Source organism: Nothobranchius furzeri, chromosome 10 (assembly GCF_043380555.1).
Source record: "Nothobranchius furzeri strain GRZ-AD chromosome 10, NfurGRZ-RIMD1, whole genome shotgun sequence".
In the NCBI taxonomy this organism is placed as follows: Eukaryota; Metazoa; Chordata; class Actinopteri; order Cyprinodontiformes; family Nothobranchiidae; genus Nothobranchius; species Nothobranchius furzeri.
In genome coordinates this window covers 54101804-54107126 of record NC_091750.1, presented here as the reverse complement: position 1 = coordinate 54107126, position 5323 = coordinate 54101804, and the positions used below count along the sequence as shown (strand labels likewise).

Sequence of the window (5323 nt, the reverse complement as noted above, 5' to 3'; positions counted from 1 at the left end):
GGGACTGAGAGTAACTGTAGACACCAGATGGGGGTCGTTTGGTTGACCTCCAGATCTCCTGATGTTACCATATCCAGGCTGTAGCAGACAGGCCCGCTAACATTATCCATCTTTAAATCACACAGAAGGCAGAAGTCCTAAAGTCTGCAGCATTTTCTAAAGTCTCTTTTTGTTCTTTCGACTAGGAGTCATCAACGAGCTTAGCTCGAATCGTCCCACCATTAAACTTGTGAAGCACCCGGTGAAAATATAGATTTGATTTCCTTTTCAAAGTCACAGAGTGACTAATGACGAGACGGAGTGGAAACTGAGACGGAGATCCTTGTAAATGAGAAGCTAATTATTCCCGAGACCCAGGTGACAATGCTGGAGACTAATCTGCCAAGTCACTGGATCTGCTTCATCTAGAGCTAAACTGTTCCTATCCCTGCTCTGAAATCAGGGTGTACTACGACTTTTCACATTAAAGTTTTTTAATGTATCAAATGTTCTGTCATAGATTTTAGACATGTGATCCAGAAACACTGATCCAGTTAAACGTGGATCACTCATGTAGCTGGAAGAAAATAAATAAATTAAGGAGTTTTACTCATTTTTACATTTCAAATCAAGCTGCCAAAATACCTTTTTAGTATCTTTAGAGGAAGAACAAGAAGAAATCAAACTCAATTATTAGTTTCAGGTGTTGGTAATCTGAGCCCAGAAGCAGCACATAAATACCTCCTGACTGCACATCGCAGGTTGATTAATCCTAATGGATGCCCAACATAGTTAGTAAACAGTCAACAGACTGCAGAATAATCCATTTCAGGCATCTTTGTGTTTTTATCTTTTCCTACAAATGAAGTTACAGATCCTAGCAGGTCACACAATCACACACTGAAGTGATGGTAAGCTGCTGCATAGCCACAGCCGCCCTGGGGCGGTCCGACAGAGGCGATGCTGCCAGCTCAGTGGCCTAGTGGAAGAGTGTCCGCTCTGAGACCGTCAAAACAAAGACTTTGAAAAAAAATGGGACCCAACTGATGGAACTTTTAACTTTAACTTTAATTTGCACCATCGGCTGCACTGATCATCACCAACATAGGAAAGATGTGTGAAGTGTCTTGCCCAAAGACACCGGAGATTAACCCTGTAGGGAGTTGGGATTGATCCTACACTCACAAGGCAACCCGATCTACCACCTGAACTACTGCTGTCCCAAATCAGCCGCTGACGTCAGCATAATTGTGTAAAAGTCCATCCATCCATTTCCCCCACTTATCTGGGGTCGGGTTATGGGGCAGCAGCCTAAGCAGAGAGGCTCAGACTTCTCTTTCCCCAGCCGCTTGGGCCAGGTCCTTCGGGGATAATCTCAAAGTGCTCCCTGGCCAGCTGAGAAACATTGTCCCTCCAACATGTCCTGGGTCTTCCTTTAGGTCCCCTCCTGGTTGGATGTGCCTGGATAACCTTACGGAGGCATCCTAACCAGATGCCTGAGCTACCTCGACCGGCTCCTCTTGATGTGGAGGAGCAGCATATCTACTCCAAGCCCCTCCTGGATGATGGAGCTTCCTAAAAATTGTCATCTGCCACACAAACAGACCAAAGCCAGCATTAAAATAAACACGTTTTACTGATGATTTTTAATGTCAGCATTAGAACTGAGACATTCGTTAATCAAAACAAGCTGTTTGGGGGGGCTAAACCCCAACTACAGGAGGTTTTTATGCTCCTAAATGCCATTTCAGAAGGACTTACAGCATATCCGATGGCGTGTTGCAACATCCACACAGTTTATTCACTAAGACAGTAAGCAGAGTTTGCAAATGCTACCCAAGGCCTCTCGCCAGCAGGCTGTGTCAGCACTGTCACCACCATACATCCACGTGGCAGCTTGTTGTATTATGGCCGCCACTCCGTGTGATAAGCCGCTCTGGTGTTGTTCCAGTGTTAACCCAACATCCTGAGTACACACTCTCTTCCTGCCCTTATCACAGCCCTCTATTTGTGGACAGAATCAGAAAAACTTCCGGAGGGCAGAAGATAAAGCAGACCAACAAATATTGCACTGGATCCTACACACACACACACACACACACACACACACACACACACACACACACACACGCACGCACACACACGCACACGCACACGCACACGCACACACACACATGCACATGCACACACACAGATTGTGTGTATGGTCCAGGGTTCAGAGCGCTGCAGCAGAACAGTTGAACTTTAAACTGATAAAACAGGCTCCACTCATTCTCACCAGTTTGTCCCATCCAACGTTTCTACAAACACACACACAGAAACAGTTCTGGGTTTTAAAAAAGGGGTGTTTTCCCGAAAACCTGGGCTAGATAGTTCTTTAATCGGCTTGACTTTGGAGAACCGGAGATGAGTTCTGATCGGCCAGATGAGCTAGCGGATTAAACCCCTGATGTCCTGTTTTATAAACCTTTACACCACTTTTGATGGTGCAATACACACTTAATCTGAAAGTTACGAAATCCCAACTGCAAATAGTACACCCTGAACTGGAGATGCTAGCTAACTTTATTACCAAATTCTTCTGCAAATAAATGTAGTAATGTCTGCTCCATTTCCCGCAGGAGTCTGAGGGTTGGATTTTGCGTCGTGCAAAAAAGAAATGCATGGGCAAAAAATACAAAATCAATAGTCCTGCCAAGGATCATCTAAAATCAACATGGAAGCCAGTCTTGTCTGCCACAGGAATTACATCTTCCTGACTGGGATCTGGATTAGCAGAGCAACAATATGAGCTGAATCCTTGCTGAGTAATAGGGAAACAGGTCAGTAGATGTGCTGCCCGCTGAGTCCGGCGCTGGACTGACACACGATCAACCAAAACCTACCACCACCCTGGGCGGAACATGAATGAATTACAGGATGCATTCCCAAAAGCACATTGTTTCTCTATCATCAGTCCACGAGGGTCCGTTAAATCAGAGGTTTTGTCTTAAGATGTAAAAGTGTCAATTTTTTAAATTGTTTTAAAAAACAAATAACTCAACTGGTTTAGGCTGTGTCCAAATAGTCTGGAAATCTAGACGAATGGCAGCAAAAGCAAAATGATTCTGCTCAGAATGTCGGTCCAGCCATGCTCAATAGGAACCTCCTCAGCCCTGACTGGTGTCCAAACTCAGGGGCTGCATCTTTTGAAGGATGCATTGATCCACGTTAACCCAGGGGGTAATTTTGGACAGGCTAGCCATCAGATTTATTCCCACCCTTACTTTGGCATATGTCCTGCTTCTTAGCAACCTTGAATGCTGCAGAACTTCTTTATTCAACATATCCTCAAGAGGCTAAGGCAGCTTTACCGCCGTAGGAGCTCATTTACGATGATTTTTCTCATGATTTTTGACAAAACTATGTTTTAAAAACTGTGCAAATGACAAAAGTTTAATAACAGATTTTTGAATTTGTCCGCCATTATTACAAAAACAAATAACTCCTGTTCAACCCGCAAGGAATCCTGGGATAGGTTGGGTCATGAAGGATGCATTTGCAGGAGCCTTGAATTTTGGCCACCTTCATCACATCACTGTCACATAATCGCCTTTGATGTGAAGTCTTGACCTCTACCCTTCTAGGTATTTTTAGAATATTATTATATAGTACTACCAGATTAACCCCAGAGTTATCAGATTTCAAACAAAAATAAATGAAACCACCCAAAACATTTTTGGATCTGTTCAAAGGACAACACGTGTGTGTGTGTGTGTGTGTGTGTGTGTGTGTGTGTGTGTGTGTGTGTGTGTGTGTGTGTGCGTGCGCGCGCGTGTGTGTGATAGACACTAATGATGCACTAATCAGGAGGGAATCCATATTTTAATTATTGTATTTGAAACCTTTCTGGGTAATGTTCAGATCGAGGCCAGATGACGATTATATCAGCAGGAGTGGGGGTGAGAGGATGGGGGGGGGGGGACTCACAGAGACTCAGTGGGTGATGAAGACTTATTGTGCATGGAAGATAAGACACACAAACACACTAGCATACTTGTACAGACCACACACCATGTACACAGGAGTTAATGCACAGTCTGACATGTCATCATGTTCACACACACACACACACACACACACACTTCAAAAAGCTGGTCTGACTGGGATCACTGCCGCCCTCTCCTCCCTCCTCTTGACCTTTGACCTAATCTCTTCATATTTTTTGTCTCAGAATCTCTCTCTCTCTCCTCTTTTCTCCTCTAATAAATCTGTTTTATTTTTGCCTTTAACACACCTAATAAACTCATCATTCGCAAGCTCGCAACAATGGAGAACATTAGAAGAAACTGATTTTGTTCCTCTCTTCACAAAATGTGCAAATTTAAGGGGAAATCATCTTCTGTGTGCAGTCATAAAATAACAATACAACAAACACAAATTATGTCCAGACCGATTAAGCTGATATTTCCCACAAAGACATGAGATTAAATCATGATTTCATTCGTTAAAGGAAAGAGCAGCAGGACCTGTTATTGTTGCGTGAGCAGAAGCTTTTGGTTTATTAGAATAAAATAAGTTTTTCATTTTGTCCCCATTGAGTTTCATGCATATTTCACATGATTGTGCTCTGATTTCTAATGTGCACATCCTTAATTCTGACCATGCAAACTGTTAGGTCTAAATGTGAGTAAGGTTGCTGCTCAAGACTTTATGAGTCTTTGCAATTTGCAAAACCTTCATAATGTTCTGATGGGTGATCAGATGTAATCGCTCTACTTTAACCCCCTAAAAAAACAATTTCACCTTAATTTCATCCTGCTGTCATGATGATGCTGTTAAGGAGAACAAGGGTGGAAATCACTCCATCAGCCTTATTTTGTTCAATTCAAAGATTTTAAAAGGAAAGTGTTGTTCCTTCTTGTGGTTACTCTTTGCTTTGCACAAAAACATTTATTGAACCATCAACAACTTCCAGAGGTGAGTAGCAGCTTCCAGAGCATCAGGATCCTGAAGTTGATCCAGCCCTGGGATTGGGGTTTAAAGGTGTCTCTGGTAGGAATCAATGCTTTGCAAGCCGTATTTGAAGCAAAAAAGAAAAGAAAACAAAAACAGCATCAGCAGGGACAAGTCTGCCACACCAGAGGATCTCCTGATATTTGCACATCTCGGCTCAGACTGGATAACAGTAACACAACTTTACCACTGACTTGCAACGTTGATTTTTTATCTTCACAAATAACATGAGTTGCTAATGCTAATGATCAGCTTCTGCTAGCTGAGATGTTCTCTGCTGATTCTGGATGCTAAAACAACAACAGCCTTCCCCGTCGCGATTCAAGAGTCCAAGCGACCGCATGACGTA

At 43.1% G+C, this 5323-nt stretch overlaps 1 long non-coding RNA gene across 1 annotated transcript; it reads right to left on the bottom strand.

Annotated features, from left to right (window-relative positions):
- Positions 1 to 1023: 1023 nt before the first annotated feature.
- Positions 1024 to 2020, bottom strand: LOC107386819 (uncharacterized). Its single transcript, XR_001573129.3, has 2 exons — positions 1741 to 2020; positions 1024 to 1568 (listed from the first exon to the last, which is right to left on the bottom strand). It is a non-coding gene; the product is annotated as an uncharacterized lncRNA (long non-coding RNA).
- Between the last annotated feature and the right edge of the window lie 3303 nt (positions 2021 to 5323).